Genomic DNA, 23,694 nt, shown 5'->3' on the forward strand with positions numbered 1-23,694 from the left:
GGTGTGCCGAGATTACACATATGGAATATAAACTTGGTGCCTCAATTAAATATGATAATGTGCGCAGTTTTGTACATCATATAATGTGAGGGATTTTCTTTATAGATCTCTGATCCGATGTACTGCACTGTAGAGATGGTAGCCACATAGCCCACTACAGGAATCATCAGGAGGACTGTGAGGGCTAAATGGTTCCTAGACTCAGCTAGGATGAAATGGAACTAATCACCCCTGATTAGACAGTAGAATCAGGCTAGGTTCACAGTGGGACGTTGCATTGTGATGCAACGTTAAAGTCGCAACTCAACATTACAACGCAATACACCAAAAAAGTTGCAACGCTTATTAACACTGCATTACTGTTGCATACTGTAGATACAGTGGAGCATACAGGCAATGAAAAGTATGACTTCCTGTATCTGTTAATGTCTGCGTTTAGAGGTAACGCAGCAGTGTGTTACAATAAATGCAACATTTACAACGCGACTTTAACGTTGCACTGTGAACATCGCATAGGGTTTACATTGCAGTGCGGTAACCTCTGTTATAATGACTGTATAAGACAGTACAATAACGTCCCACTGTGAACTTAGCCAATAATAACTATGAATCCAATCAAAATTAATGACATTTGTGCCTTCTTGATCAAAATGATGGAAAATGGAACAGAAATGACCAAAGCAGCAGGGTCAGCCATACTGCACCAGGGAAAAAAAACACATATGTAAGTAGATAACTACTTGCTCTACTTATATAACAGATGTATTATACTGTCCACATTTTAATTTAGTGAATTTTGTATAGTAAATAAAGAGAATTCTGTTCCTGGCATTTGCCATCTTGCTTCCCTCTGACTGAAGCCAATCCTGATGTCATTTCCTCCCTTACATTTTTTTTCCTCCTAGAATCTGCTCTGTCATAGCTAGCTTGCTTTGTGAACACCTGAGAGCACATGCATAGATCATATTTCAGCTTCACACTGAACTGCACTCAGCCAATCAGCGAGGAACAGGAATGTGGGAGGGGAGATGACAAGCTTTCCTCTCTCCCTCTCTGTCGGCAATAGCGAAAATAGAGCTAGGCTGACTGAGATAAGATGTATTACAGCAGAAACATTTCTGAATTGAGTGGAGTGTTTGTAATACAGGGTAAGGTTGCAGGATGCATATTAAACACAGAGCAGTGGGTAAATGGGATTTGATTTTGTGGCTGACAATCCCTCTTTAACATTCAAGTACTACGGACAGGGGTAGTGTTATTGGCAGCTGCATAGCTTCGTCCTGCATTGAGCAATACAAATCTAGCTATGTTGGCATTGCACTGGCCACTGGGAACGAGGCCTCATATATGTACATTGTTCAATGATCTCTGTAAAGGAGCGCAGAAAATGTGCCAGCCCTATATAAAGCATGATGGTTACTGAACCGAAGACCGACTAGACAGACGGCTTACGGAACTGAAAAACACTTCCAGCTGATTCTGAAGGAAAAAATAATTTTAGAATGGTATAAAGGTGTTTTTTCATGGTATGGAAAAGTGAAGAATCATAAAACAGACCTGCTGGCTTAGCTCCTCACTGGTCACAGTGCAGGCTTTGGCAGGGATGCTCATGTTTTAGTCTGCAGGAGATGTTTTGTGCCAGTACATGACTCCATCCAGGACGTCTGCCCAAAACTAAGTACCTTTCCCAATAGTGTTGGGTATCCTATGGCTCTGCTTCAGTTTGATTCTTAGAATTTTAAATCCAAGTTCTAGACTTCAATATCTGTGTCTATAGTAGATTAGCTGATACCCTATAAGTTTATTTTCAGAGTCCCCTTCACCAGCTTCATAGACTGCATCATAGACTTGCAGTGCTGTAGCCCAGTGTTTCTCAACATTTTATTGGCATGTACCCCTTTTAAAGCCCTATACTCGCCAAGTACCCCCTAGCATAGTGAACATTACCACAAGTACCCCTTGACAAATATATATTTCATCGTAGTACATGATAATTGGTTCTAAACAATTTCCAAGCATTTGCTATTGCTTTTAATTAGCTAAAACACTAATTTGGTGTTGTTTCATTTAGATTTATCATTTTCTAAAACTCTAAATGTGTTATTCTTGGTTAAGTTTATCAAGCCCGAGTACCCCTTGGAACCATCAAAAGTACCCCCTGGGGTACGTGTACCACACGTTGAGAACCTAGGCGTGTAGCCTACTTACAGTATTAGCAGTACCGTCATGCAACCAACCATCAGCAGCCCCGTCTATACACCTTGCTGTTAAAGTGGGATTAATCTCCACACATCAAAATATCACTTCCTATTGTTAGATACATCAAAGTTAATTTTAAATAGTTTCCCATATTTAAGAATCTTTTACCCTGAGAGCAGGACAACTAGGTACTGCTTTCGTAATCGACAATAGAGATCATTGCCGGGCAGGAGAAGCCTTCTGCCTTTCTGTACAGCGCAGATTGCCTCTCCAGCTCAACAATGATTTCTCTGGTATATTTACATATGTGCCAGGAGTTGGGTTTTTAGCAGTATACAGTTATTCAGTGAATACTATCTGTTCCAGTTGTTAGGAGTCAGGCGACAAGGAAGCCAGTCCTGACTAATAGAAATAACTTTCAACTGAGGCGGCCATTCGGAGCTGCCTCTGTTAAGAATCTCGTATGCGTACGGCGTTGCCGAAACATCTGCCTGCCGGACTTGGAAACTCCTCCAAGCACAGGCCATTGTTCTTCTACACAACCTAAACCACTTTGTTGTGGACCACGCCATTGCACCTCTTCCCCATAGAAACAAAAAGTGCAGCTAGCCTATAGGCTAGCAACCCTTCTGTACAGCCTCAACCCCAAATGATTGAGTCCCAATCCCTGTGGGCAAATGTCCATGTTCGTATGCATTGGGCCTCTGCAAACATCTGCTCCTCAACTACCATGTACATATGACTTGTCATTCTTAGCAATTCATATACCAGCCAAAGGTCTACACTTTAGGGTGTATACAGACATTTGACAGTGAATGGTGGCAATTTGTGATTGGTTTTTCAGGCATCTCCCAGTCTGTTGGGCTGAATATTTTTAGCCAACCGCTGTGTCCCTTCAGACAGCACAGAGCCTTGTGCTGTGTCTCCCCTTTCTCCTCTATAGGGCAATAATAGCTTCTCGGACAGTGTGTGGGAACTGTCACTGTCTGCAGGTCCCACTGTCAACTGACAGGATAAAGGAGATTTGTGTGTATAACTGCGGGAAATCCACTTGCGTCAGTCAATAGTCTAGTAAATTGACACACAAAGGTTATTTTTTTTTTTTTTTTTAATGCCTGGATGAAGGTGTGTACTGCCTACAGAATGTCAAGGCAGTCATGATAAAACAGCATTGCATGCCAATGATAAATGGTATTAAAGTTCCCCTCCCTTGTTTAGGTACAGCTGTCCCAGTTTGCCATAGGTCAGGGCTGTCCATCTCCAGTCCTCAAGGGGAGTATCCATGCCAGTGTTTAGGATGAACTGAGAAATGTGTTTTGCTTGATGAGCCACACCTTTCCTGATTAAGTCGGCCCTCAGGGACTGGAGATCGACATCCCTGCCACTGTACAGAGCAATGCTGGGAATACACGGTTAGTTTTTGAGGTGGTTAGATGGTTCGATAGATAATTTCCAACATGTCCGATCTCTTTCAATCCTTTCGCCGCTCGATTTCTGATAGAAGGGAATGGAAAAGATGAGAAAAACGAGTGGAAGATAAGAGAATCAAGCGCCAAAAACGATCGAGAGGAGACTCGAGCGCCAGAAACGAACCGTGTATTCCCAGCATAAGCAAAAAACAAAGTTAGTACAAAATACAGAATTGGTACAAAGTACTGAATTGGTAATAACAGTGACATAATTAATGTGAATAAATGTGTAACAAAATCCAAAACCCAACTGGGTGAGAGAGCCCTACCCTTCCGAGCTTACAATCTAAAGGAAATATCTTTCTCCTTCAGATGTATGTAGATTGCAGAGTATTTTGGCCAACAAAGCAAAGTGTGTAAATGGGGGTATAACTAAGGCCTGGTACAGGCACATATATCTTCTAGATTCTGTTCTCTCATAAGAAGGTAATGCAGAACCTCTGTAATTCCGATAATGTCGCGCGCAAAGTTTACACGCGCAACGCCATTAAACCATATGCGATGTTTCGCGTGCACCGGACTTTGCGCATGCAACACGAGTTTTTCTCTCAAAGCGGTGCTAACCTACTTAGTGCAATGCTTATCACGCTCAAAAGTCTTTAGGAGTGCTAACTAGGTTAGCACTGCTTTGTGAATCAAGCCCTATGTCTGCCGGCCACAGCATTGGATTATCTATGAGTGCTACTGTTTTGTGGAAAACAAAACTATGTCCTGCTGTCAGTCTGGGTATGGGAATGGTCCATTGGTTTTACAGATTGCTCATAGGCGGAAGTGTGTGGTCTCCCAGGATTGTATTTATATAGTGAATGATAAAACCGTGTACTCCTACACATCTGAGGGCTCATTCACATGGTAGGGGACAGTTCATGATGGAAATCTTTTGTCTACATCTACCAGTGTGCGTCCGAAATATGTCAGTGAACTTTTTATGTCGTGTGATTTGTATTTAATAAGGATTTTTGATATTTTTGTGGACCATTGAGCTGAACTTCACCTTTTTTTTGTTTTTTTTTTTATTCCCAGTGCTTCTACCTCATTTCAGAGGGATGTTTTTGTTTTAAATTGCAAACCTACATATTAAAATATTGTCCTTTCACAGTGTTTTGTAACTCCTATCTTCCACCATTTTCACACGCCTATCAGTAAATGTATTCTGTTACAGAGAAACTGTAACCAAGGATTCAGTAGCTGATACCCCCTTTCCCATGAGAAATCTTTTCCTTTTCTGGAATCGGGGGCTCTGTATGGCTGATATTGTGGTGTTTTTGCATATTGTTAAATGGACTGCAGGAGACTAAGGCTCTGGAAGTCTTTGCTCCTAGAGATGGCCAACGCAGGGGCTCCCAACCAGTTTTTCTGTAGTGTGTCATTGTCATTTGGCTGTAAGCCTGTATTCAATACAGCCTTACTACCTCTTTAGCAATGGCTCAGCAGAAGGCTTAGGTTGAACTGCAAACGTTGGACACTATGGGTCATCAATCCCCCACCACTCTTGCCCCTTATGCCCCCTATATGTAGACTTTCTAATTTGTGCAATCAGTCTTATGACTTTTGTGAACTCTATGAAGGACAGAGAAAAACACAAAACAAGACTGAGAGCCCAATATAGTGTGGTATGTAAATAAATGAAGGTAATCTGATGATATGAAATGGAGTTATACTCACAAAGGCAACCATTGGTTAGGCAGGTGGGGAGATTAAACCCAACCCCACTAAGGATAAATAGTTGCTCTTTGTAGCAGAGGAAAGAGGGGATAGCACCCTTCCACCAAGGAAATGCAATGATCAATGAAAAAATCAGAGGCGCCCAACAATAAAATACATGAAAAACATTTTAAAAGGAAGGCAGTGGTGGACTTCCCTCCGGATAGACACTAAGGGTCTGTTTCAGAGAAAATTACTTTATTGAAAAATAACTCACATTGTGACACATTTCGTGGGATATACCCGCTTTCTCGGGCAAAAATAAGGCTTATCAGCTACAGCATCTCTGTGCGCTTTGCATCTCTGCGGGGATCCTGTTGCAGATACTTTTTACTTTCATAAGCATGTTGATCCTGCAGAAGTAATGGCATTTTGCCATATAAGTAGGCCCGTGTCCCACCCAGTGGCACTGTACCATTTTGTCAGTCTGAAATGATAAGAAACTGAAAAAAAAAATATTAAAGACTCAGCTGGGCTAAACATTCTCGTCATGAGATTGCGCAAGTTATACCGTAGTTTCAATGTGCTTTTGAAGGAAGATAAACAAATTACAAAATGTCATGTCGCTTTGGATTGTAAGCAGGTGTCACACTCTTGCAGCTCTTCCTACTGTCTTCCAGGTTGAAACTTAGACGTGAAATATTCTAAAGCAAGATGAGATTTACAGGTTAAAGAACTATTAAAAAAAGCATTAAAATGAAGTACAGTAACAGTAAACTATTTAGTTTGCAGGATGACTGTGGCTCACATTCCACTGCTGAGTCCTCTTGAGTAGTAGCATCTGATTAGCTGTATTGGCATGGATGTGAGACGTGTTACTCTAGTCTAGACCTTGAATTTCTGCAGCTGCTTGTTTATTGTTTTGAGTGGTGAACCTGCTGCATAGCTGGTACCCGTGGGAGTCACTCACCACACAGCTGCGAACTACACCACTGGGGCATACATGGATGATGCACTACAGATGTTTTCCTCTTCTGTAGTATAATCTACTATTATGTTACGGCTAACAGTAATTGCCTCTGCTTTTAGTTGAGTATTTGTTGAGCTTTGTGTTTTTTCTTTTTAAAAAAATAACATACTTACAAATTCACACAAATGTTTTTTTATGGATATAATAATTTCAGTTTTTGTATAGCGCTTTTCTCCTGTCGGACTCAAAGCGCTTGCAAGGCAGCCACTAGAGCGCACTCAGGCAGTAGCAGTGTTAGGGAGTCTTGCCCAAGGTCTCTTTACTGAATAGGTGCTGGCTTACTAAACAGGAAGAGCTGAGATTTGCACCCTGGTCTCTTATGTCAGAGGCAGAGCCCTTAACCATCGCACTATACAGTATGTGGTGGTTGTTTTGTGAAAGGGCTTTGACTGCCATGTTCTCTCTGTAGCTTATGACCTATGCTTAGAGATATTATTTCTCCAGTGGTATTGCGCTCTCATGTGCCAAAGTGCTTCTTCTTGTAGTAGTACCACTCAAAAAAGAAAAAGAAAAAAACGAAAAAAAACATAGCGTGATACTGTATCTTGTCCAGCCCTTTGCCCTGCCCCTATTGTTGCCTGGCTACGGCCCGGAACGACGCGCACGCATTGGGCATGCACGGTTACATCAGTTCTGGACGGACCACGCTGAGGCCAACGGAAGTGGCGCGGGCCGGGCCTCGGCGTAGGCGCCAATTAAGGCGCACGGAGACTAGCCTTGACATACCTGCCTGGCGGTCTGTGTCCTGAGGAGCCGAATCATTCGGTGAAACCGGTAGACAAGGTCTGGGCAGCTGAGGGACGCCACGCTTCATCTCCCCTAAGAAACTTCTAATACTACAGCATCACCTACGCACTACTCAATCAGGAGATTCATGACGGCAGCAATATGTACAAGGATACGTAAGCCTGCAATAATATACATATTTTTTACATCACTATTGAGGCCTCCTTTTTTCCTCATATTGGGACTATATAACATCTACTCATATGGAGTCCTACTGATTTATGTTGAGCCTATGGATGCTACAACTCTGCTATGATACATGGAAAATCATATATGATATGCGTTATGCTACACTGACTGTGGACACTGTTATGCACATTTTTTGCTACAGCATTTAACCATCATATCCACAAACAGTTGCCTGCTTATGGACAGGAACGTGAGGCCAGCTCCTGGCTGTGATCGTGTCATCTTTATTAATGCCTGACTAGGTTGCTATACAACAGTTGCCTGCTTCTGGACTGGAACTTTGAGGACCAGCATATTGTTGACCTCTCACTACCTGGTACAATTTGTGCACCTTGGGTTGTGTTCATGACCACTTCTGGAGTTTCTCATATCCATAGTTGCCTGCTTATGGACAGGAACTTTGAGGATTAGCTCTCTGCTGTCTTTTTACCACCTTGTAAACCTGTGCATCTTGTGTCTCATTGTTGGAACTCTGCACATCAACAGTTGCCTGCTTGTAGACCGGGACTTTAATGCAACCTGGTTTTTGCCATTACATAGCCCTGCGTCCCTGCAATTTTTACATCAAGGACTCTGTTTTCTATAGTCCTCATGGATTGAGACCTCCTGAAATTCTCTTGGTGATTCATATGAGATATCATTGATTATGTTGTAAGATATACTATGCTGATACCATGTTAAAAGAAGTAATAATATTATTGAAGCACCATAACATATTTTTCCCTTAGCTGCCCAGATACTCAGACCTTTAAATTGTATGAAAAAAAAATATATATATATATATATATATATATATATATATATATATATATATATATATATATATATATATATATATATATATATATATAATATTTTATTTATTTTTTAATGTATATTAATAAACGAGTATTTTTTTTTAGTCAATTTTTTAGTCCATTATCTAATTTTTTGTATTTTTTGACTCATTGAGGTATGATTTGGGTGCAGATGGGTTCTGCTTTCTGTTCTTCTTCTTAACCATAATGTCTAACAATATTATGCATGAGCATAGATTGAATTAGAACAAAATTATTAAAAGCCCACTCCTCAAGCCCCGATTTACATAGGCTAAGTTATACAGTACTAATAAACGACAACTCCACAATTTATAATCGCAGAATAGGCAGCCACAATATTAATTTTTTTTTTTCTTTACAGCAGAATTAGTGCAATAAAACAGCAGAGGTAATATGTTATAAGAGGACCCACAGCATCCCCCCCAAAGTTCTTTTCCAGATCCTTAGTTAACACATACGTGTCTGTGGAGCTCATGTATTCCCCAATATGGCAATTAACGCAGTGATAACAATATTAAACAGGGGCATACATCTGCCCCACAGAAACACCAGAAAAAATGCACCAAAGGCAGAAAACAATGCACTAAGAGAGAGGACCCACACCATCCACCCAAAAATACTTTCTCAAATCCTTACCTCCCCAATGTTGTTTTATGGGGCACATGTATGTCCCAATCCAAAGCCAAACTAAAAGATATAAAGGGGGGCATACATCTGCCCCACATTGCCCACTAATCATTGGACATAACACATGTCAAATCAAATTCAATATTAAGACCCCTCGGGTGTAATGTTTTCAAGTCATATATCCAACGTGACTCCATCTTGGACAGTTCCCTCATTCTATTACATCCCCTCCATTTTGTCCCCAACTTTTCTATTCCGCAGAAAACTAGGTAAGCAAAATGTTTACACAGATTGTGTGCAGTATTCCCCTTTTTAATATTCTGTACATGCTCCCCAATACGTTCCATCAGTTTCCTGGTTGTTCTACCTATGTATTGGTATCCACATGGACACCAACACATATAGACCACATGATGAGTATTGCAAGTAATACAATCTCTAATCTCATAATTCTTACCATTGACTTTTCCCATAAACTACTGCCCCTTAGCCCCCTGTGCTTCCCTACATCCTGCACAATACCGACATGGAAGAAAGCCTTTGTTGCTGGCCAGATAACCCCTTCTAAACTCAGGGCCATCAATGAAGCTAGGGACCAGGATTTGTTGTAAATTCTTAGCTGTTCTGTATATGAACTGTGGCTGCATGGGTAATATTTGGCCCAACACGTTATCTGCCTTCAGAACATTCCAATGTTTCCTAACCACTCGCTCTACCTCATTATACCTTGAGTTGTAGTCTAGCAGAATCGCATAATCATAATTCCCAGTCTGTACTCTCTTTTTGCTATTTCCATACGTTAACATTTGTCCTCTGTCGATTTTTTTTTCAGTGGCATCTCTTATCTGGGTCAGTCTGTGTCTTCCATTCCCCCTTTCTGCAAACCTATCAATCAACATGTCTGTCTGTTCCCTGTAATCAGTAATCTCCGAGCCGTTTCTTCTAATCCTATGCATTTGTCCCTTATGCTGGATACACACCATGCGTTTCCGCGTCTAATGCGTCCGTCGATATGCGTCGATTCGATTATTTCCGATCGCATTTCGATGATTTTTTAGGTTGATTGCCATGTAAAATATGGCAAATCGACCTAACGATCCATCGAAGCTTGAATCGGACATGTCAGAAATAATCGAATCGATGCGTATCGACGGACGCATCGAACGCGGAAACGCATCGTGTGTATCCAGCATTAGGTATAAGCAAGAAGTTTTAAATCAGGATGATACCATTTATTGGCTAACTAAAAATGAATAAGAATAAGCAAGCTTTTGGCCTTGCAGCCTTCGTCGGGCTTACATCATGTTAGTATGCAGGCTGGTGGTACAGACAGCTATATACATGCAACATCAAAAGGGAAAACAGAAATTTTTTAAAGCATAAATACATGTCATTGAGATGCCTTAAAGGGATACTGTAGGGGGGTCAGGGGTAAATGAGTTGAACTTACCCGGGGCTTCTAATGGTCCCCCGAAGATATCCTGTGCCCGCGCAGCCACTCACCGATGCTCCGGCCCCGCCTCCGGTTCACTACTGGAATTTCAGACTTTAAAGTCTGAAAACCACTGCGCCTGTGTTGCCGTGTCCTCGATCCTGCTGATGTCACCAGGAGCATACTGTGCAGGCCCAGTATGGTCTGTGCCTGCGCAGTACGCTCCTGGTGACATCAGGGGAAGCGAGGACACGGCAACGCAGGCGCAGTGGTTTTCAGACTTTAAAGTCTGAAATTACAGGCGGGGCCGGAGCATCGGTGAGTGGCTGCACGGGCACAGGATGTCTGCGGGGGACCATTAGAAGCCCCAGGTAAGTTCAACTCATTTTCCCCCTCCCCCCTCCCCCCCTACAGAATCCCTTTAAGTAAAACAGAACATCTTAATGGGGTGAAAGGTTGTTAGCTGAGATAAGGATCCTTGTTTACTCCCTGCTCACAGACCTGGGAATTGGACTGACACAGAGGTATCGTAAATTCACAGGTTCAGCTATATAGGCTGAGAAAGAGTTTTTAAATATCATCAGCCTCATACCAATATAAAAAGTTTTTGTCCTTATTCAAGCCCTTGTCCACAGCTTTGAACCAATTTATGTTTGTTAACAAATTTCTATGGTGGCAGCTAGAATAAGGAATATATCCATTTCTATCAGTCTTTTTAAAAAATGTCCTTATCTGCAATCTGTCATGTTTTCTATACAGGTCCAAATCAAGGAAGCAAATTCTGCCCAAGCCTTATTCTGCTGATAACATAATCCCCCTCTAATTGGAGTTCAGCCATTGTAAATAATTTTCAAACTCTGCTTCACTGTCACTCCAAATAATACAGAGGTCGTCTATATAAAGAAACCATTTTTTACAGGGCTACTTTTGCTGACACACCCCTTTCCCATTCTCCCATAAAAATGTTAGGTAGGCTAGGGGCAAACTTTGCCCCCATCGCGCATCCAGTAGCCTGTCTGAAAAAGTTTTCTGCATACCAAAAATAGTTATGAAATAACACAAATTCCAAAAGACGCAAAATAAACAGAATTTGCTCCCTTTTCAAAACTCCATCATCCATTAAGGCCACTTCAACTGCCCGCAGTCCCATGTCATGTGGTATTATGGTATATAGAGATGCCACATTGGCCGTCACAAGTAAATCCTCACTGTCTAGTCATATACCTCCCAGATCATCTGTTTAGTATCCTTAATAAGGTGTGGGAGCTTCTGTACGATGGGTTGCAAAAATTGATCCATGTATTCCCCCCACCCTCTGATTAAGAGACTCTATGCCACTTATAATAGGTCGTCCCGGGGTTTATCTAAAATTTTAAGAATTTTTTTGGATTTTGGTAAATGACAGGTATTCTTGGTGAATCAATCATAAGGTATTTCAATTCTGCATCATTAATAATATTTAAGTCCAGTCCATCTTTCAAGATTACCTCTCTGTTAGTTTGAGGGCCGTTATGAGTTCCCCATCCTCTTCTGATCCTGCAATTTTTACAGGTCTGCCGTAACCAGGCGTTTAAATGTTTCCACCGTGCTCCCAGTACTGTTCCCTCCTGGGTTAAGCAGGGACCTATACTTTTAATTGGCGTGTGCATACTCAGTCACCACATTGGTCCTACTGTTGGGGCCTTGATAGAAAATATTTTTTGATGTTCAGTTTTCCCACAAACTTCTGAACATTAATGTATGTCCCAAACTTATCCAATCCCTGTTTTGGGGCGTATTTTAAACCTTTATCCAAAATGGCCGTTTCCTCTGGTTTTAGTTCAATCTTACTGATATAAAAAATACCTTTTCCTCTTACCTTCTTCTTTTTTCTTCTCCCCCTTCTGCATCCTCTTCTATTCCTCTCTTTCTGCCTCCTCCCCCAGGGTCCACTTCTCCCTCCCCCACCTGCTTCCTTCTTACTTCATCCCAGATCCCCAACATCATTAAATGTATCAAAACGATTTTGCGTTGCTGCATACTCAGAAGTTTCATATTGTGTATTTTGGGGTCTTCCATCTCGTCTGAATCTCTGAAAGTTTGGAGGAGGTTTATAACCTGGGGTCCTAGGTTGGTTATGGTATCCTCTCTGTCCACCATTATATCTACCATCTCTTTGATGCCCACCTTGTCTTTCTCCTCTGCCAAAGTTGGAACGTTGTGGCCTCGGGCTTGCTCCCTCCCATCTATGATCTACTCTCGGGGAATGGATCTGTACATGTTGGGGCCCTCCCGTTTCTCCTCCATATCTCATATTCCTCTCTGGATGATACTCACCTTGATGTGTCACATCAGATCCATCGTTATTGTCATTTCCTTTCTCTGCTTTCTCCTTTCTTTTAGTCTGCTCAACCTGCCACTTGTAGGCTTGCTTATTTTTATAATCTTGCCAGTCACACTGGAATCGACCAACTTTTACCTCACCAACTTCCTTATCTGCGCTCAATAAATTCTTAACTAAGTCCTCAGTGCGCTGCCTAAAATCGCTGTTATGCACATGCATAATATTGTTAGACATTATGGTTATACTTAAAGAGAACCTGTACTGAGTACAAATATTTAAAAAAAACACATGAGGTAACTTCAAATGAACATTACATTGTTACCTTACCATCAGTTCCTCTCAGAAGATTACCATTTTCTTCTGACAATAATCCCTTCCAGTTCTGACAATATTTTGTCAGATCTGAAATATATCAGTTGCTGTCAGAAAAATATCAGTTGCTGTCAGTTACAGCTGAGAGGAAAACTGATTTACCAGGTAATGTCCATGTTTCCCTATGGCTCAAGTGGGCGATGTTACAGTTTAACTGTGTGCTTACCAGAAAGCTGTTATGGGTAATGGCCATTTTCAAAATGGAGGATGGAAAATTCCCTTGATCACAATGAACAAACAGGACATGGGAGAGGAGAAAGACACTGAGGAGTAGACTACATGGAAGGTAAGTATGACTTGTGTATGCTTATTTTGACTTTTAATTTTCAGTTCAGGTTTTCTTTAAGCTCGAAACCTTTAACCAATCATAAGGTAGAGCTGTATCTTGCTCTGAAAACTATTGGATGGCCACTATGTGATGCGAAAGGGCGGAGTTGACTACACGTCTGGACTCTGGATAATGGGAGCTCGAACCGATGACGTCTTAAGTTTACGCCCAGTCTGACATGGCACTTAGAGATGGGGATATAGGAGCGGACACTGGAAGGAGGTATAAGGGAGGAAGTATATTAGCGGCCATGCCAAGTGTGGGCACACGTACTTGTAATGGGAATTCTGACGGCGGAAGCCGTAGGCGGCCTCTATGGGCGGAAATGCTTTGGGAGCCATGATGGAATGGGCTAGATGTTCATTGGGCATAGGATAAGTGTAAACCTATATTTAAATAGCCGATTAGCCACACACTTCCAGCCCCTGATGACTACGGATGTACGAAACGCGTTGGGTGGAGCTACAGGCGTGGCTTGGTCGGCATGAGAGAGTCTGCATTGTGATAAGCTTGTTTTTATCTTGGAAATGTGAGTGCACTACCTTTTTAAACTTTTTAATAAACTATACAGTTTTACACTATGAGAAGCCTTTCTAGTTACTAGGAAGTAGGAATGCAGCACAAGGTGTGAGATTAAAAGTGCTGCTGCTGGAACTGGTGATCCATTCGGCTGGCATTGAGTTGTCAGAGGTTTTGCCTGGGAAAACCATGAGTGCTGTGGCTTGTCTTATAATTTATGCAGCAGATGACCAGGTGAGAGGCCCCTGCGGTCGGCCTGAATACCGAGCGGCGAGGGCGGGACAGCGGCAGGGAGCGGTGGTGACAGCGTGGGACAGTCGGCTGCAAGGGGCTGGAGAAAGCCCCAGGTGAGTAAAGCTCATTTGTAGTTTTTTCCCTGATAACTCTTTTTACAGTCTAGGCTTGGAGGGCGAGGTTACATCCCAATATACATAAATGTATAGCTTTAAGTGTTTCTGATGCTGAAAACAGGATAATTAACTACATTCTACTATATATCACTGGAGTTCCTCTTTAAGTTTACATTTCTGTGTTGCAAAAAGATTTATAAATCCAGAATTTTTCATGATTGTATTTCTGTGAAATAACTATAAAAACTGCATAATCTAGGGCTTTAGAAGCTATAAATTAAACCTATAATGATAAATTACCAAATCAACAGTTACTGCAGTAAAAGCTCCACGACAAACAATGTTTGGTCTAGAGCTGTACATGGGAGAAGTATAATAATGTTAACACTTGTCTTTAACCAGTACTCTATTAGTACCAGGAGGAGTTCCGCCAGTGTCAGGAGAAAGTACGCCAGTGTCAGGATCAAGTCCCTCCTTTTTGACCTTTCTAGCCTCCCAATGGGTTATTGAATTTAATGGGTGGCTTTACACACCAATAGGGAAGCTCAGGGGCCCAACAGAGGTTACTGTCAGTTCCACTGACATCTGCTGCGGTCTTGGTTACTGAAGAATATGGCAATGTGCAGTTTCCACTGTACATAACATCTGATTATGTAGTTTGCTATCATTTGTCTTGTCTATTATATTTTTATTGTCATTTGTTCTAGGCTGGATCACTCATTTAGCTGTGTATGGTGCTTATTGTGTGGGTGAATTTTAGGCCCTTGAGAAGATGAAATGGGTTAATCCCTTCCCCAAGCGGTCCCTGTGGTCATAGTCTGTGTGAGGAAATGCTCACACAGCACTTTCCCTAGCTTGCTGTAGAGTTGAATTACATCAGCAGCAGTGGCTACTGCAGAAGCAGGCACACTTCCCCTAGTAGTGATCTGATCACAGCCTGGGAGAGAGGCATACAAAGACCACTGGAGGTAAATTGGGTCATCTGCGCTCCAGAAGAAGTTTAGTACTTTGTAGACAGTAACTTCTTATGTTCTCATCTCCATATAAACTTAATAGGCAGCAACACATTGTATTGCTCATTGTACTGTCTCTCCATGGGAAACAATGTTGTCTTTTGTTTGACTGTAGTGTATGTAGTGGTGTTCTTGCTCTATGTGAGTGGTGTTCTCAGGGTAATCTTAAATTCTAACCAGTAAAAACAGATTAACCACAAGACTTGCTGTTTTACAGCTTTCCTGATTATTAATTATAGATAGATTACATTGGCCCGATTATTGTTTTATTGTGCACACCATTCGCTTCTTGCATGAACATTGCTGTGTGAAGTATTTTGATCATAGTGTTTGCCATACGTACGTGTTGTAGATATATGTGGAATCCCGATTAGGGTAGCAGATGTCATTTTTAAAGACCCCTTGCCTGCTGGACTCCTTACTCTAGCTCTGATATGAACATATATGTGTATGTGTGTAGATCACATGTGGAAAGATCTAAAAACAGCAGTTGGGGACTAAAAGAGACTGAAAAGCCCTCCTACTAAAGCAGCCCATACACTCAGCCGATTTTCTGGCCGACCGATCGATCCCGATCGATCGATCGATTGCAAATCGGTTGGCCAATCGACCGATCGACGGCCGATTTCGATCGATTTCGATGGATTTCCATCGAACTTGCAGGGTGGAAAATTTAGGTCGATCTGATGAGATTGCTTATCAGTTTGCATTGGCCTTAATGGAAATCTGATGGCAAAAAAATGCCATCAGATCGAATTTCAATAGATTTCAAACTGAAATCTATTGGAATTCTATCCTGGTAAAAAATGTTCTAAAAACGCATCAGATAGATCATCAGATGCATTTCTTATCTATCTGCTGCCAATCTGACGAGTGTATGGGCACCTTTATCCAATAGAGCCATATCAATCCCTGCTATGCACTGAAGAGGACCAAAAGTCCAAAACAAGCTGTCTGCATGTGGGGTTGGTATGGCTCTGTAAATTGAAAGCTATATAGGCTGGCTATACACCAGCAGTTCTGGATGCTAGCCTGGCTTTGGGGGCATAAAGAGATAATTTGCATATTCAGTAGCAGTGCATTGTGGGTAACCACAGATGTTCACTTAAAGCTGAATTATTGTAAATTCCTTTGTTTTTTAGGAAGGCAAATCACACAGTGCAAGGAAGTGGTAGATTAGATGGATGAAAAGTGTGGAGGAGCACCTATGCTGCTCTGTGCTGCGGTGCTGATCCCATTCACTGAGGCCTCATTCACACTGTGCAGCGCTGGTGACCATGTGGTTTCATCCCATACAGTTTTTTTTTTTAGTTTTTTTTTAACTTGTTTTCTGGAAACAGCATTGCTATTGAAAAGGCTGTGTATGATGGAGTGAATTTAAATTGGCTTTTGGACTGTAGCTTATGTACTGACTGACTGATCTGTACTGAGATCTCCAGTGCCTCCTATTAGGAGAATGGGGTCTTGCACTTACTTTCTGCAGACTACAACATCCCACCTCCTCTTATAGACAAAAGTTTCTATTGTAATGCGCAAATGCTGTGAAATGTACATGTCTGTTATCTATTGTTCTTTTTATATCCTATGTGACATAGTAAAGGGCATCTTGACTGATATTCCAAAGGCTTCATTCACACCTAAAACTGCAAAACCCCGGCGATTACCGCTAACGTTTTGCAGGAGTGATTTTTCCGCGATTAACATGGAAAAATCACTGGACGCTGCAGCGTTTTGGGAGCGAAAACACGTTTGCGGTTAACGCTAACTGCAAACGCGGCAGTGAGAACACTGCCATAGTGTTACATGTGCTAGCAGTTTTTAAAAACCGCCAGCGGTTTGCCTTGAGCGGGAATCGCGCGATTCCCGCTCAAGTGTGAATGGACCCTAAAGCTGCCATGCTGCTTACACTGGTTAATGTGTCCAACAGGATTATTAGTATTTATATAGTGCTGGCATCTTCTGCAGCGCTGTACAGATTATATTGTCTTGTCACAAACTGTCCCTCAGTCCCTACCATAGTCATATGTCTATGTATTTATCGTGTAGCGTATGTCTTGGGCCAATTTTAGGGGGAAGCCAATTTTATTTTGACATTTATGAAATCTATTGAAAATCTGTGGAGCTGCACACTGCCTGCCAAGCCCCTAGGTCTCCCCCAATCCCCCATTTATCTCCTTCCTGGCCTGTGCGGACTGTAGGCAGCGGAGCTTACACTCAGCTGTCTGCTGGCATGTCTTCTCTCTATAGCCACTGGCGATCCGCCCTGTCTCTTCTTTCCTAAAGCCCTGTGTCACTTGACTTGATGAGTGCAGAGAGTGTTATAATGGCCTGCGCACACTGTGAAGCCATAGTGTGCACAGTGAAATTACGCTGTGCTTAAATATTGTAAAGGGCACTTTGTTACTCTCAACAAGCGCTCCACTGAACCTGCCCGGAGCCCGGTGGGTCCAGTAGCTTCAAAGTACGAGATTCCTGCGCTTTGAGTGGCTCTGTAGGCTGCCTGTCTAGGGCCAATCAAAGTGCAGGAATCTCGTACTTTGAAGTTATTGGACCCGCCGGGCGGGTTCGGTGGAGCGCTCGTTAAAGCCATTGAGAATCACTTTTTTTTTTTTTTTTTAATTTTTTTTTAAGAACGTGGTTGTCTTGCAAATAAAGAATATGATTACCTGGGGTCATTTTCGCCGCTCCTCCGCCCCTGGGTCACTTAATATTTGCCTGGATCGAGGTCTAATAATTCAAAGATGGCTGCCGACCTTTGCTTTCCGGGTTGGCAGCCTCTTCCTTTCTGATTTCTCTCTCTCAAGCGCCGATAAAATAGCGCGAGAGAGAGATCTGGGGTGCACGGCTGTGAGCACGTGCGCACGCATATGTATAGAACCGCGCGCACGCATTCTGTAGTGACTGTGCCGGTTTCCTCACTGTGTGCGCTCTGTATTACAGGGAATCTGCGCATGAGATTCTACGCGCTCTTGTAAGAGCAGGGGAGCCGCGCATCAGTGGGAGCGCAACTCGGGGCAGTGAAAGGGGAGGAGATGGCAGCGCATCACAGAGGAGTGACAGAGCAGGGGGAATGAGCTCTGCCTCCTCTCTCGTGCTGCAATATTCGACCGAACTGGTAAAAAAATAACAACAAAAAAACAGATTTTGGGGGCCAGGCTGCATAAAGAGCAGCGAAATGGGGACCGAGCAAAAGAGCACAATGAGGTAATTGGTCCTCTGCAGTAAAATAACCCCCCCCCCCCAAAAAAAGGTTCCCATTGACTTAAAGAGTAAGAAAGTGCCCTTTACAATATCTAAGCACATCGTAATTTCACTGCGCACGCTATGGCAGCATAGCGTGCGCAGGCCATTATAACACTCTCTGCACTCATTAAGCTGCGCAGCTTAGTTAATCAAGCCACTAGACATCCACAAGATCAAACTGATGCGTATCGGGCTCAGTATGTGCCCTTAGTCATAGTTTCAAAGAACCTGGGAAACAGATGGGACCTTTTTATAGGTGGGGAGGAAAAACCCCACCCACACTAACAAAGGTTATAACCACCTGAATTTTAAAGAGACAAGTGCATGTCACATAACATACCATGAAGCATATAAAACCAGGGTTATTCTCTTAAAAATGTGCTGGCAGACAGGTGAGTGTAAACTCCATAGCCTACACTGCACGTTGCTTAAATCGAATGCCACTCCAGACTTGCCATCGATTGAACAACTTCTTCCATCCAGCTCGATTCATCAATTTTATCGATTTCAGATGAAAATCGATTGGGCATCGTTTGTAACATCAGTTTCTAGCAGATTCAATCAAGTTGTGAAATTGGTTTGATATTGACGGGAAAAAAAATAAATTAACCCTATGTCAGTGAAATAAGTGTAATATGACCTGGACTGTGTCAGGAGATCTATTCACAAACAAAAGAAAGAGTAGTCCCCCTTATATCTATAACAAATATAGTACTCAAGGCACAGTAGTGCCCAAAAATCAGTTCATATTTATTAGTTTATTCAAACAACATCATAATTAAAAACAACAATGAGGATCCCCTGACCTCTTGCCATCCATACTCCTTTGTAATCTAATACAATCTATTCACAGATCTACTCAGTAAGATTGGGACCCGGGATTGTCAGCACACTGATCCAAAATTAGGATTAATGTATAGCCAGCCACTTACTAATAACAATAGTAAAGATTGAGGTGCTTAGTGGCTGTGTCAGTGTAGCCGGCCATCCAGGGAACCACAAAAAATATAAAAACACAGTATGACAAATACTACTGGTTTGGAAATGTGCAAAGATGCAAATATATAAGGTGCTATGCAATACAATTCATATAGGGTCATTCCATAGACAGTAAATGTGAACAACAATCTACCGTATATGTGCCATGACAGTTTCATTGAATTGGGACTTTATGAACTGTCATGGCACATATAGATTGTTGTTCACATTTACTGTCTATGGAATGACCCTGTATGAATTGTATTGCATAGCACCTTATATATTTGCATCTTTGCACATTTCCAAACCAGTAGTATTTGTCATACTGTGTTTTTATATTTTTTGTGGTTCCCTGGATGGCCGGCTACACTGACACAGCCACTAAGCACCTCAATCTTTACTATTGTTATTAGTAAGTGGCTGGCTATACATTAATCCTAATTTTGGATCAGTGTGCTGACAATCCCGGGTCCCAATCTTAGGGCCCTTTTCCACTAGGGCGTTTGCGACTGCTTAATCGCAAAACCGCAAACCGCTAGTGATTTTAAAATCGCTACGGTTTGCTTTTTAACATAGGAATCGCGGTAGGTAATTTCCACTACCGCGATTCGTTTTTTACTTGATCGCGATCGCGCCGCGGAGCGACTTTTGCCGCGATTTTGCTATGCAGTGCATAGCATAGCAAAATCGCGGCCGCAAATGTCGGGAAATCGCCGGTAAATTTTTAGCTTTTTCGATTCAGCAATCGCTAGCGTTCAGCGTGAACGCTAGCGATTGCTAGTGGAAAAGGGCCCTTACTGAGTAGATCTGTGAATAGATTGTATTAGATTACAAAGGAGTATGGATGGCAAGAGGTCAGGGGATCCTTATTGTTGTTTTTAACCATGATGTTGTTTGAATAAACTAATAAATATGAACTGATTTTTGGGCACTACTGTGGCTTGAGTACTATATTTGTTATAGATATAAGGGGGACTACTCTTTCTTTTGTTTGTGAATAGATTAACTTTGGATCGATGATCCTAGTCCCTAGAGATGATTATTCCTTATATGGTATGGCTGTTAGTGGATTGGATTAGACAGTCAGTTTTGGGGCTCTAATTTTGAAGTAATATAATGTGTCAGGAGATCTGTCACCATTTACTCAAGCACTGAATGGGTTACCCACTCTAGAGAGAATGCTACCAGTTTCCCTCAGTACCCAGTCTCTGGTTTCCACTGCCCATCCCACCCTCCATGCGGTAATGGTACGAGCCAGAATGTCTATAGGAATAATAGTTTCTCCTTACAGTCCGAGTCTCTCTATTTTCCTGCTTGTAGAGAAGAGGAATTCATCTCTCACTTCCTGTCGGTCAGGGACGACTCTTTCCTCACAGGCTCTTCCACATTACAGTTAAATGAGGCCCGTAATTACAAACAGATGCTGCTGCTCACTTCAGTGCTAGACTGTCCTGGCCACGTATGAGTATCTATTATTTTCTTCTACCAAACAGGATTACATGTGAATGCTGAGTCACTTTCTCAGTCTTTGGAAGGCTCAATTCTCTTTAACTGTTAAATATCAATTTGATAAAAGTTGGACTTCCTTTTTCCACTAGGCAATTGCAGAAGTTCTGTACTGCTGTACATCTTGTTTTTTTTTTTTTTTTTATATATATATATATACACACAGTTAGTCCACGGCTAACGGATTAGATAGGGACTGTAGGTTTGTTCTTAACCTGTGGCTAGATGGTGTAATGGTTAAGGGCTCTGCAGTGTTCTCCCCAGGCTCTTTTAGCCGGGTGCTCCACCCGGCTAGTTTTGGTGTGCACCCGAGAAATGCCGGCCCTGCACTCTGTCATCTCACCCCACCCGGCTACTTTTTCATGCCACCCGGCTACTTTTTCATGCCACCCAGCTGGAGAAAATTTCTGGGGAGAACACTGCTCTGCCTCTGACACAGGCGACCAGGGTTCGAATCTCGGCTCTGCCTGTTCAGTAAGCCAGTACCTATTCAGTAGGAGACCTTAGGCAAGTCTCCCTAACACTGCTACTGCCTATAGAGCACGTCCTAGTGGCTGCAGCTCTGGCGCTTTGAGTCCGCCAGGAGAAAAGCGCAGTATAAATGTTATTTGTCTTGTCTTGTCCGAATCCATTCTTAAAGGGAAGGTTCAGGGACTATGAAAAAAAAAATCCTCATCCACTTACCTGGGGCTTCCTCCAGCCCGTGGCAGGCAGGAGGTGCCCTCGGCGCCGCTCCGCAGGCTCCCGGTGGTCAACCCGACCTGGCCAGGCCGGCGGTCAGGTCGAGCTTCTTCTGCGCTCCTTTGAGCCTGCGTAGTACAGCCCGGAGGACGTCCGCTGAAACGCAAAATAAAGCGCAGAAGAAGCCAGGTCGGGTCGGCCACCGGAGCCTGCGGAGTGGTGCCGAGGGCACCTCCTGCCTGCCACGGGCTGGAGGAAGCCCCAGGTAAGTGGAGGATGATTTTTTTTCTTTTCATAGTCCCTGAAGCTTCCCTTTAAGTCAGAAGGTTGTGCCATCTCTGTCTCCTGTGCCTCCTCTGAGTCACCTCTGCTCCCCTGTGCCTTCATTGTTACCCTCTGTGCCAGCTCTGTTCTCTCAGTGTCCACTTCTGCCTTCACTGTATCCCTCTGTACCACCTCTATCTCACTTTGTGCCTCCTTCTGACCCCCTTTGTGCCTCTTTCTGTCCCAGTGATGATCGTAATGTGTTAACTTCGCTTACGGAAGATTTCTGCAAAATTTTGCAATTACAATTAGACGTAATTACGATTTTTAAATTGATTTTACGTAATTCACCCAAACTTCCAGAGAGTACATATCTGGCTTTTGTTACCTGGACAACAGATCTGATCGGTGGTTTGGCCCCAGAGTTTATTCAGTGTGCAGAAATCATTAAAACACCACGGGCTTGATTCACAAAAGAGTGTTAACTGTTAGCACGGCCGTTTTGCGCGAATTTTCGCATGAAACGATAACGTTTTCGCACACAAATGCAAATTTTCATGTGAAAATGTTATCGATTTTGCACGAAAATTCGTGTTTGCACGCAAAAACGTTATTGTTGCACGTGAAAATTTGCGCGCCCTGCAAAATTCGCGTGAAAACGGCCGTGCTAACAGCACTCTTTTGTGAATTAACCTTAACCTGTGGCTAGATGGTAAGAAAAAAGCGATTATCATCCTCCATGTAGACTCGGACGATAATCGGATAGTTGTTCCCACTGAATGATGACAAATGATCACTCCACTCAAACCCAATCAGCTGACTGTAATTTTATTCACCTGTGCTCCGGGATAGTTCCTTCTTCAAAAAACGGCGGGTATTGTGTTTTTTTTTTTTTTTTAATATATTTTTTTTTCTCTCTTTTGTAATAGCGGAGATCAAGAGGGGATCTATTTATCCAGAAATATATCTATTTTATTTATTGCATTTATAAAGCGCCAACATATTACGCAGCGCTGGATCACTATAATTTTAACAAGTGATAATGCTGCATATCGTGCAGCCTTGCCACCTCTGCAGTGCTTCCTGTTGTCACTTATGGGCAGAGTGGAAAGCTGTTCATTTATGTGGGAAAGGGTAAATGGGAGAAAAAAAAAACCTGTCTGACAATGAGGTGAACAGTTCCAGAGAATAAGAGTGGTTGAGATAAGAACACTTGCAATGTAACTTCCCTTTAAAATAAAATTGGGCATAAAACAGGATGTGGGAATTTACTTATTATATTGTACAATATATACTGGAGACCAGAGAGATGTGATGCACTTTGTAGCCAAACTGAAAAAGGGAAGTACTGTGTGTCACATGACTTCTCAAATGTCTACATTTTTTCTCCTGCATTTTATGGTGTTGTGGGTGAAATTATCCAACCCTTTGTTGAGAAAGTTGGATTCCTGTACAGTGAAAAATAGTATGTCTGCCTGCCATTCTGTCTGAGGTAATGCCGTCTTGTAACCCACAGGGCTGTCTGTGGAGGCTATGAGTAAATCTGCATGAATGCAAGTCTTGGGAACATTTTGTGACAATATCTTTTTTGTTTGGGGGGGGGGGGGGCATTCTGTAACAATATATATGTTTTCGCAGTAACCGTAGCAACCAGTGTAAGTTTTGTGTGCACAAAGTGTTAATGCTGTTTGTGTTGCTTTATATTGTAGCTATTACCTAGTGTCTTCTCTTTAGCACATAGTAAAACACATTCCTTTTTAGTTATATATTTACAACTGAAGCAGCTGGGATTATATAGCCATTCTTGCAGATTCCCCACCTCCAGCAGAATACAATATAGCTGTTACCATGCATAAAAATTACCATAATACAGTACATGAAGTGTTTCAGCCAATGAGATCAGGCATTAAAGGGGAACTGAAC

General features: G+C 42.3%; 1 protein-coding gene across 4 annotated transcripts in view; it reads left to right on the forward strand.

The window, feature by feature from the left end:
• CSGALNACT2 (chondroitin sulfate N-acetylgalactosaminyltransferase 2) overlaps window positions 1–23,694 on the forward strand; it is a 94,641-nt gene that overhangs the window by 47,024 nt on the left and 23,923 nt on the right. The window contains exon 1 of one of the 4 annotated variants that reach the window (XM_068255479.1): window positions 14,993–15,054. The exons of the other annotated variants lie outside the window; for them this stretch is intronic. The gene's annotated coding sequence lies outside the window, so the exon portion shown is untranslated. Of the gene's footprint in view, window positions 1–14,992; window positions 15,055–23,694 lie in introns of those variants that run through there. 4 annotated transcript variants of the gene reach the window in all.

The sequence above is a fragment of the Hyperolius riggenbachi genome, chromosome 10, assembly GCF_040937935.1.
Source record: "Hyperolius riggenbachi isolate aHypRig1 chromosome 10, aHypRig1.pri, whole genome shotgun sequence".
In the NCBI taxonomy this organism is placed as follows: domain Eukaryota; kingdom Metazoa; phylum Chordata; class Amphibia; order Anura; family Hyperoliidae; genus Hyperolius; species Hyperolius riggenbachi.